Raw genomic sequence first — 10,404 nt, forward strand, 5'->3', positions numbered from 1 at the left:
CTAAAACCCCTTGCAGTATATATATATTCTTCTCAACACTTAAGACCAATTCAACATATATTAAAATTACATAAAAATCTTGCAGTACTTACAACAAAAAGGTTGAGATGATGTATTTTCTTCTTCCTTCACTCCTTAGCCTTCTCTTTCCATTTTTCTTCAATTAGGTCTTCTCCTTTCTTTTCTTTCTCTACAATTTCATATAATACATATAACATTTATATGTTAAAAAAAAATCACAATCAAATGACTTTCCTATACTATTTAATAAAAATAAACATGTAACGCCCCTAACCCGTATCCGATGCTAGAATAGGGTTTCGGAGCATTACTACCACTTGCAAATCACAAAAAAAAAATTCACTTAAATACTTATCAATTCAATGCATCAATAAATATATTACCATTCAATCAATGGTTTGGCACTTGCCTAAGCATCAACAACAACACTTGTTAGTGTACTTACACATATTTCATATAAATTCTTATTTTCTCAATATGTCATATTTGAATTTAATACTCGTCTTAACTTACATATTTTCCTTATGTTAACATATAAAAGATAATCTCATATGTACATGTCATGATACATATCATTCTCTTACCGTTTCTTTAATAACATATATCATTCATTTCATTACATCAACATTTCATGCACCATCATTTCCTTATATCTTAGGTATATTTATTTCGGTAATGGTTCGTATTAAACTTAACATAATTTAAATTCCATGTACCTATACTTATTTCATTTATCTATCTTATAAATTATTTCATACACTATTTTGTACATTTATTTCCATATGACCAATTCCTGTAAACATTTCATATTACCATTTTGTATAACCAATTCATTTAACCATTTGTTATATTACCTGAATATTAGTTGTTCAACAGATATCTTGTCGTTTCTCTTCCACGATCTTATTTATCTTCGACATGATGCCATTGTGTCTTTCAACTATGGTCTTACTCATTTTCTGTCATGTTGTCATGGTATCATTCAACCATGGTCTTATTCATTTCCCCGTCACGTTGTCATGGTATCTTTCAACCATGGTCTTACACATTTCATGTCACGTTGCCATGGTATCTTTCAACCATGGTCTTACACATTTCATATCAGGTTGCCATGGTATCTTTCAACCATGGTCTTACACGTTTCATATCAGGTTGCCATGGTATCTTTCAACCATGGTCTTACACATTTTCTATCAGAGAGCACACTTCCGCGAACCTCATTCTTACAGTGGGATTACCAGTCCGGCTAAATCCCCTGTAATATAAACTCATAGAGTATTGTCGGGATTACCAGTCCAGGCTAAATCCCCTGCAACGACAATTACTCTAATGAGCTTGGATCTGAATTACCAGTCCAGGCTAAATTCATATCCTAATTCAGATTACTCGTCCGGGCTAAATCCATTTTACACATATTCTTCGGGAGGGCTATATCAAGATAGGATCACCCGTCCGGGCTAGATCCTTTTTACCGTCAATTCCTTTTCAGAGATCCATCGAATTTTCCTTCCATTCAACAGGGATTTATTTTCAAGTTATATCAAGTATTTACCAATATTTCATCAATTATCATAAATTGAATATTCAAATCATATTTTCATTACATAACCACATATTTCAAGTATTTAAAATACAATTCAAGTTACACAAACTTACCTCATTGATTGTTCGTGTTTATGATTTCATTATTCTGATATATTTTCTTTTCCATGATCAAGTCTCGTATTTGTGTCGTCCGGATTTTTATAAATAAATTTGATCATCATTTTCATTCATTTCATATTCTAATGCATTTAATTAATGCTCCAGGCAAAAATTACCATCTTGCCCCTAAACTTTTAATTAATGATGATTTCATCCTTAGGGTCAAGAAAATAAAATTCTTACAATTTAATCCTTATTTCCAGCTATTATTATCATACATATCGATAACAGTCCATGAATTCTATAAAATATCAAAATTTTTCACAATTTCAACACTTTTCAATTTAATCCCTAAAACATGTTTTCCCCCGATCTTGAACTGAATTGATAATTTCGTTAAATTTTGTAATTTAAATAATAAAATAATCTATTTCATGCAATTTAGTCATTTCTGACATTTTTACAAAATTGCCCATAAAGTTTTACTTTTATTCAATTTAGTCCCTAAGCCTAAAACATGCAAATTAGCCATGCTAGATGAATATTCATACATATTTTCCTCCTCCTCCTCTCCATTCCACATCCTTAATTTATATAACATGCAACAAGTAACATTATCAATAATTTCACTATTTACTTATATGTACATTCAAAACTGTCCATTTGTGTCATAGTCACTAAATTATTTATATATTAAGCTACAGAACTCGAAATTAAGATATGCTAATTTTTACTGAAACTAGACGCACATTTTTTCTTACCATAAAATTTTCAGAATTTTTGGTTTAGCCAATTAGTACATTTTATTCATTAAAGTCTCCCCTGTTTTGATATTTGACAGTTCTGACCACTCTTCACTAAAGTTTAATTATCTCTTTAAAAAGAATTCAAATGATGTTATAATTTGTTTCTTATAAAAATAGACTCCTTAAGGAATTTAACCATATAAATTATGTAACAAAATTATTTTTTTATAATTTTTAGTGATTTTTCCAAGTCAGAACAATGGATCTTGAAATCATTCTGAACCAGTCTCACAAAAATATAAATGTCTCAGAATACAGAATTAATTTACTTTCTCTATTTATTTTATATAAAAATAGACTCAATAAGCTTTAATTCCATATCACCCTTAGCTTCTAATTCAATTTCTATCATTTTTGGTGATTTTTCAAAGTTAGCCTATTACTACTGTCTAAAACTACTTTAGTGCAACATATTGATTACCAAGTTTATAACACTCCTATTTCCATTTTCTACCATATTTCCCATTATTTTCTCTCATTTCCCTTCACTAATATATCAAAAACATGGAACCATATAAAACAAAACTCTACATTAACATCAATTCCATGCTTTTTCAACAATATTAGACTTAAAAATATATTGAAATCTTAATGTTCTTACCTTTTCTTATTAACTTCAATCTTTAACTTGATTTTTCTCTCTCCTCCAGCTTCTATTTCTTGAACCCAACTTGATATTCTTGCTCCCCATCATCTCCTTGCTATCTTTCTCTCTTGATGGCTATGGAAATTCTTTCAATTTTTAGGTGAGAATAATGAATTTTTGGTGAAAGGACTAAATTGTAAAGAAAGAAAACTTCTTTTCTTCTTACTCTTTCTCACGTTGGTTTGCATGGAAAGGAAAGATGATGAAAATTCTTCATCTTTCTTTCCTTATATACTAAATAAATAATAAAATAATATTAAATATCTCATAAAATATTAATAAAATAATATTTATCTAATTAATTAATTTAAAATATCATCAACATAATCATTACATTCTAGAATTCTCTCTCTTACTAATTGACCATTTTGCCCTTCATGATCTTTTAGAATTCCATCCTTGAGTCATCATTTAATTTGGTAAAATTACAATTTAGTCCCTCATAGTTCTTCACTTATTCAATTTGGTCCTAATTTATCCATTTTCCTTAGTTTCTAGATCATTCTACCCTTAAAATATTTACACTATTGGTCCTTCAACTTTTCATATTTACACTTTAACCCCTTAAGTCTTGAGTATTTACTCTTAGGCAACAAAACTTTTCTGACTTTTACAATTTAGTCCTTTCCTGAATCAAGATATCATAATTTACTTCCCAATGTTGCCATAACTCAAAACTTCCCTTTTTATTACTTTATTTCCTTATTTTATTATATCAAGGATAATATATTACTGTAAAGATTTTCGGGGTATTACAAAACATGTATGGTATGACTTTCCAAAAATTTAATGGCACCTTATTTACGTAATTCTTTGATTGAGGCCCGTCTAGTAGAAGGAGTAGATGTCATAGCAGGTGCAGTCCCCGCTACTCGTTGCAAGGCATCGGCTATAACTCTCAGTAAATGGGATTCATCTCTATCTCTAACATTTTCCCGTTCTATATTAGGAGGTTGATTACTTAATAAAATTACACTCGGTGTAGATGATTCTGTTTCATCTAATTCTCTATCTCCAGTGTACATTTCTTAATCTACATTGTCCATATGTTCATCTGACATTTTAACTATAAAACAAAACAAATAATTATATCAGCATCCAAATCCCCACTCAGTTTCGACTCAACAGTGGCATGTACCTCTAGACTCATTTACGAGCTCGATTTAGTCCGAGAATCGGCTAAACCTAAATAGCTCTTATACTAATAATTGTAACACCCCTTAACCCTAAACTGTTACTGAAACAGGGTTACGAAGTATTACCAGACCTTTCAGACATATTACAAACATTATACAAATAAATAACATATAAATTGTAAAACATTCATAATATCCCTTTTAAGGACCCTCGAGGCCCAAAATACGTGTTAGTGATTCGGAACAAATTCGAGTGCTCAAGAAATTTTTCTCAAATATAGGGCTTACACGTTCGTGTAGACCAGGCCGTGTGGACTCAATATAACCCCTTTTTAATCATCTAGCCAACCCTGCAAACTTAAAACGTACCCAATTCAAACCAATATCACAACCAATACAATTTTATATACAATTGCACTTGAATCAAATCAAAACATCAATCTTTTAATTTACTCAAGGTATAATCATAAGAATTTTACATATAATATTTAAACTAATTTACTTAATTTCATTAATTTCCATTTTTAAACTTTATATCAAAAGTACCATTTCATAGTCTTACCATTTCACATAACCATTCAAACACATCATTCACTACCAATTCCAAAATGACTCACACATAACCTAGGTACATGTCACTTTTACCAAAAGAAATATACATCACCAAAGTTTTTTGAGATCGGGATTGGCTTTGGATGCTGGATCGGAACGTTTGACTTCAACTAATTTGCACACAGAAAACAACCGTACGCTGAGTATGGATATACTCAGTAGTATTACAATAATTCAAATTACTTGATATAACATCCAAATCATGCTTATTAAAATTGACAAATCAACAAAATATACTTATTCATTACATAACAACCATAGCCATTTTAAATAGCTTTTCTTTACTCATTTCATTCATCAATAGACTATTGTCTATTCGTGAACAATGATTCATACTATGCATTTCATAATCTCATTTCATTGATTCATCAATCATTCCCTGAACCTTTGGTTCATTCATTCATTCTTATTTCTCAATTTCAATTTCTTATTTCATTTACTTTCATTCAATTTTACCATTTCATTCGTTACCCCTATTAACAAGACGCAGACTTTGGCAGATACACGGATCCAACCAAACACTCTGGTATGGCACTTAGTGTAATACCCTAAAAATTTTTACAGTAAGATATTATCCTTGATATAGTAAAATAAGGAAATAAAGTGACAAAAAGGGAGATTTTGAGTTATGTCAATATTGAGAAGTATATTATGATATATTAATTCAAGAAAGGACTAAATTATAAAAGTGAGAAAAGTTTTGTTGCACAAGAGTAAATATTCATAATTTGAGGGGTTAAAGTGTAAATATGAAAAAGTTAAAGGACTAATAGTGTAAATAATTTAAGAGTGGAATGATCTAGAAACTAAGGAAAATAGATGAATTAGGACCAAATTGAATAGATGAAGAACTATGAGGGACTAAATTGTAATTTTACCAAATTAAATGATGACTCAAGGATGGAATTTTAAAAGATAATGAAGGGCAAAATGGTCAATTGGAAGAGAGAGAAATCTAGAAAGTAATAATGATGCTAGAGATATTTTGATATTTTATAATTATTTAATTAGATAAATATTATTTTATTAATACTTTAATAAGATATTTTATTATTATTTTATTAGTATATAAAGAAAGAAAGATGAGAAATTCTCATCCATATTTTCCCATGCACTAACGTGAGAGAAAGAGAGGAAGAAAGAAAGTTTTGCTTTCTTTACAATTTGGTCATTTTACCAAAAATTTACCATTTTCACCCAAAAATCAAATGAATTTCTATAGCTACCAAGAGAAAAAAATGTTAAGGAGAGCATGGGGAGTTAGAATATCAAGTTGGATTCAAGAAATAGAAGCTGGAGGAAAGAGAAAATCAAGTTAAAGATTAGTATCAATAGAACAAGGTAAGTATATCAAGATTTCAATATGTTTTTAAGTTTGTTATTATTGACAAAGCATGGAAATAATGTTATAGTAGAGTTTTCTTACATAAGGTCCTATGTTTTTGATATGTTAGTGAAGAGAAAATAAGAGAAAGTGATGAGAAATGGTGTAGAAAAAGAAAATAAGGGTGTTATAACATGGTAACTAATAGCTTGCACAAAAACAGTTTGGACAGCAGCAGTAGACTAACTTTGAAAAATCACCATAAATTTTAGAAATCGAATTAGAAGATGAAAAAATATGGAATTAAAGCTTATTGAGTACAATTTCTCATAGAAGAAATATAGTAAGCAATGGATTTTTAAATTTTGAGATATAATGAATTTTGTGAGACAAGGTTAGAATGAATTCGGGTTCCCCTATTCTGACTTTGAAAAATCATAAAAAATTGAATAAAAATAATTAGGGGCTTAAATTTTATATTTATAAAATCCTAAATGAGTCTATTTTTAAGAGAAACAAACAAGAACATCATTTGAATCCTGTATGAGGAGATAATTAATTTTTAGTGAAGAGGGGTCAGAACTGTCAGACAGCAGAACAGGGGTAACTTTAAAGAATAAACTGTACTTATTGGCTAAACCAAAAATTTTGAAATTTTTATGGTAAGAATATATATGAGTCTAGATTCAGGGAAAATTATCGGATATTAATTTGGAGTTCTATATATCCAGATATAAATAATTTAGTGACTATGATGCAGATAGACAGCTTGAATATTCATAAAAGTAAATAATAAAAATTATGGATAATGTTACTTACAAGTGTGTTATCTACATTAAGGATGTGGAATTGAGAGGAGGAGGAGGAAAAATATGTATGAATATTCATCTAGCATGGCTCATTTGCATATTTTAGGCTCAGGGATTAAATTGAATAAAAGTAAAACTTTATGGGCAATTTTGTAAACATGTCAGAAATGACCAAATTGCATGAAATGATTATTTTATTATTTAAATTACAAAATTGAATGAAATTATTAATCTAGTTCAAGATCGGGGGAAAACATGTTTTAGGGATTAAATTGAAAAGTGTTGAAATTATGAAAAATTCTGATATTTTATAGAATTCATGGATTGTTATCAATATATATGAGAATAATAGCTGGAAATAAGGATTAAATTGCAAGAATTTTATTTTCCTGACCCTAAGGATGAAATCGTCATTAATTAAAAGTTTAGGGGCAAAATGGTAATTTTGCCTAGATCATTAATTAAATGCATTAGAATATGAAATGAATGAAAATGATGATCAAATTTATTTATAAAGATCCGGACGACTCAAATATGAGACTCGATCGTGGAAAAGAAAAGATATCAGATTAATGAAATTATAAACACAAACAAGCAATGAGGTAAGTTCGTGTAACTTGAATTATATTCTTAAATGCTTGAGATTGTATGTTATTTATGTGAATATGATTTGAATGTTTATTGTATGAAAATTTATGAAACATTGATAAATTTGATAAAAGGAGAAGAAATCCCGGTTGAATGAAAGAAAAATTCGATGGATCTCTGAAAAGGAATTGACGGTAAAAAGGATCTAGCCCGGACGGGTGATCCTATCCTGATATAGCCCTCCCGGAGAATATGTGTAAAACGGATTTAGCCCGGACGGGTAATCCGAATTAGGGTCTGAATTTAGCCTGGACTTGTAATTCAGATCCAAGCTCATTAGAGTAATTGTCGTTGCAGGGGATTTAGCCTGGACTGGTAATCCCGACAATACTCTATGAGTTGATATTACAGGGGATTTAGCCTGGACTGATAATCCCACTGTAAGGATGAGGTTCGCTGGAATGTGCTCTCTGATATGAAATGTGTAAGACCATGGTTGAAAGATACCATGGCAACCTGATATGAAATGTGTAAGACCATGGTTGATAGATACCATGGCAACTTGATATGAGATGTGTAAGACCATGGTTGAAAGATACCATGGCAACGTGACATGAAAAGAATAAGACCATGGTTGAAAGATACCATGGCAACATGACAGAAAATGAGTAAGACCATAGTTGAAAGACACTATGGCATCACGTCAAAGATAAATAAGACCGTGGATGGGAGACGCTATAACATCTGTTGAACAATTGATATTCAGGTAAAATGTATCAGATGACGAATGGTTATATGAAATGGTTGTGTGAAATGTTTACAAGAACTGGTCATATGGAAATATATGTACAAAAGCGTTGTATGAAATAATTATGAAAATGGATAAATGAAATAACTATAAGTACATGGAATATAATTTATGTTAAGTTTGATATAAGCTATTACCAGAATAAATATACATAAATATATGGAAATGATGAAGCATAAAATATTGATATAATGAAATGAATGATATATGCTTGTGAAGAAACGGTAAGAGCATGATATGTTTCATGACATGTACTTATATGATTATCTTTGATATGTTGATACAAGGAAATTATGTAATTGAGGCTATTATTAAACTCAAGTGCGACATGTCGAGAAAATAGATATATCAATGTTGAATTTATATGAGATATGTGCAAGTATACTAACAATGTTGTTGTTTGATGCTTATACAAGTGCCAAACTGTTGATTGAATGGTAATATATTTATTTTATATGATACATTGAATCGGTAAGTATTTTAATTTTTTTAAGTGATCTGCAAATGGTAGTAATGCTCTGAAACCCTGTTCTGGTAGCGGATACGGATTAGGGGTGTTACACTTAGTGTCTCATCGGATAGTTCAAAGCAAATAATTGACACCCAATGTCTCATCGGCCAAGCCGAAGTAAGTTGGTACCCAATACCTCTTCGAATCTATCCGAAGTAATATAGTGACACCCAGTGTCTCATCAACTCAAGGTCGAAGTATCCCTGAACACTTCCAATCCCATGGCATGCCAACTATATCCGACTCAGCCCGACTAGTTAATAGGGTATTTAAATCACATATAACCTCAATTCAATCATAATTTCTCACGTTTTCAATTCAATCATTTTTCCACCTTTCAATCAATATTCAATCCATATATTCTCACATTTTCACAATTCAATACATTTTCATTCAATCCAATATCAATACTCACATTAATTTCTCTTACCATGCATATTAATCACTATTCACAATTAATAATAAATAAATTCAAATTATAGTAATACAAATCAAAATTTCTCCTGAGTTACTCTCCGATAATCTTTTCTTTTCCCTTCTGAGCCGATGTCTCCGGTTCGATGTTAGCTACGAAAATTAAAATTAAAAAAATTTACAATTATTAATACAATAATTATTCACATCAAATCCTTGACTTTCCTATTTAACTTCTACCTTAATTCCAATTTAATCCTTAACCAAAATCATCTATTTTTCCATCCCAATACTTAGTAGTATAAACTAAAAAATTACAAGAAAATGGCTTAAATTGACTTACCAATTTAAGTTTGAACCTTTGAAAACCTAAATTCTTTTCTTTCTTCTTTCTCTTTGTTTCGTCCCTCCCCTATTATGTTTCTTTTGTTTTATTCCTTTTGTTTCTTTTGTTATATAAATAATATAATAATTTAATATAATGTAATATTGATATAATAATAAAATAATATATTATAATAAAATATTAACTAAAAATCTTTGATATTTCAATGTTAAACCGCCTCAATTAACTAAAATGACTTAATTGCCTATTTAGTCCTTTTTACTTTCTTTAATCTATAATTAAATTTTTACCTCTATTACAATTTAATCCTTTTTCTTAAGTACTCCTAATTAAATCAAATTCACCTAACTAGAACCTAATTAAACACACAACTAGCTTCGTAAATATTTTTAATAAATATTTATGAATTCGTTTTACTAAGACGGAGGCCCAACAACACATTTTTCTAATGTCCGTGAATTTTAGGTCATTACAAGTCAGATCGATATCTTTGTACAATAAGACATAAAAAACATTGTGAATTTTATCCAACTCCGGTGGTCGAGCTAACCAATAAACAACTAGATCAACCCGTTCCAAAATCTCATACGGCTCAATGTCTTAGACTCAGCTTCCCTTTCTTCCCAAACCAGAGAACTTTTTTTCATGGTGACACTTTCAAAAATACTTTTTCACCCATATTATATTCAATATCTTTCATCGATAATTCTTCATCTTCTTTTTGAGCATCTTTCACCTC

This window comes from Gossypium hirsutum, chromosome A11, assembly GCF_007990345.1.
Source record: "Gossypium hirsutum isolate 1008001.06 chromosome A11, Gossypium_hirsutum_v2.1, whole genome shotgun sequence".
NCBI lineage: Eukaryota > Viridiplantae > Streptophyta > Magnoliopsida > Malvales > Malvaceae > Gossypium > Gossypium hirsutum.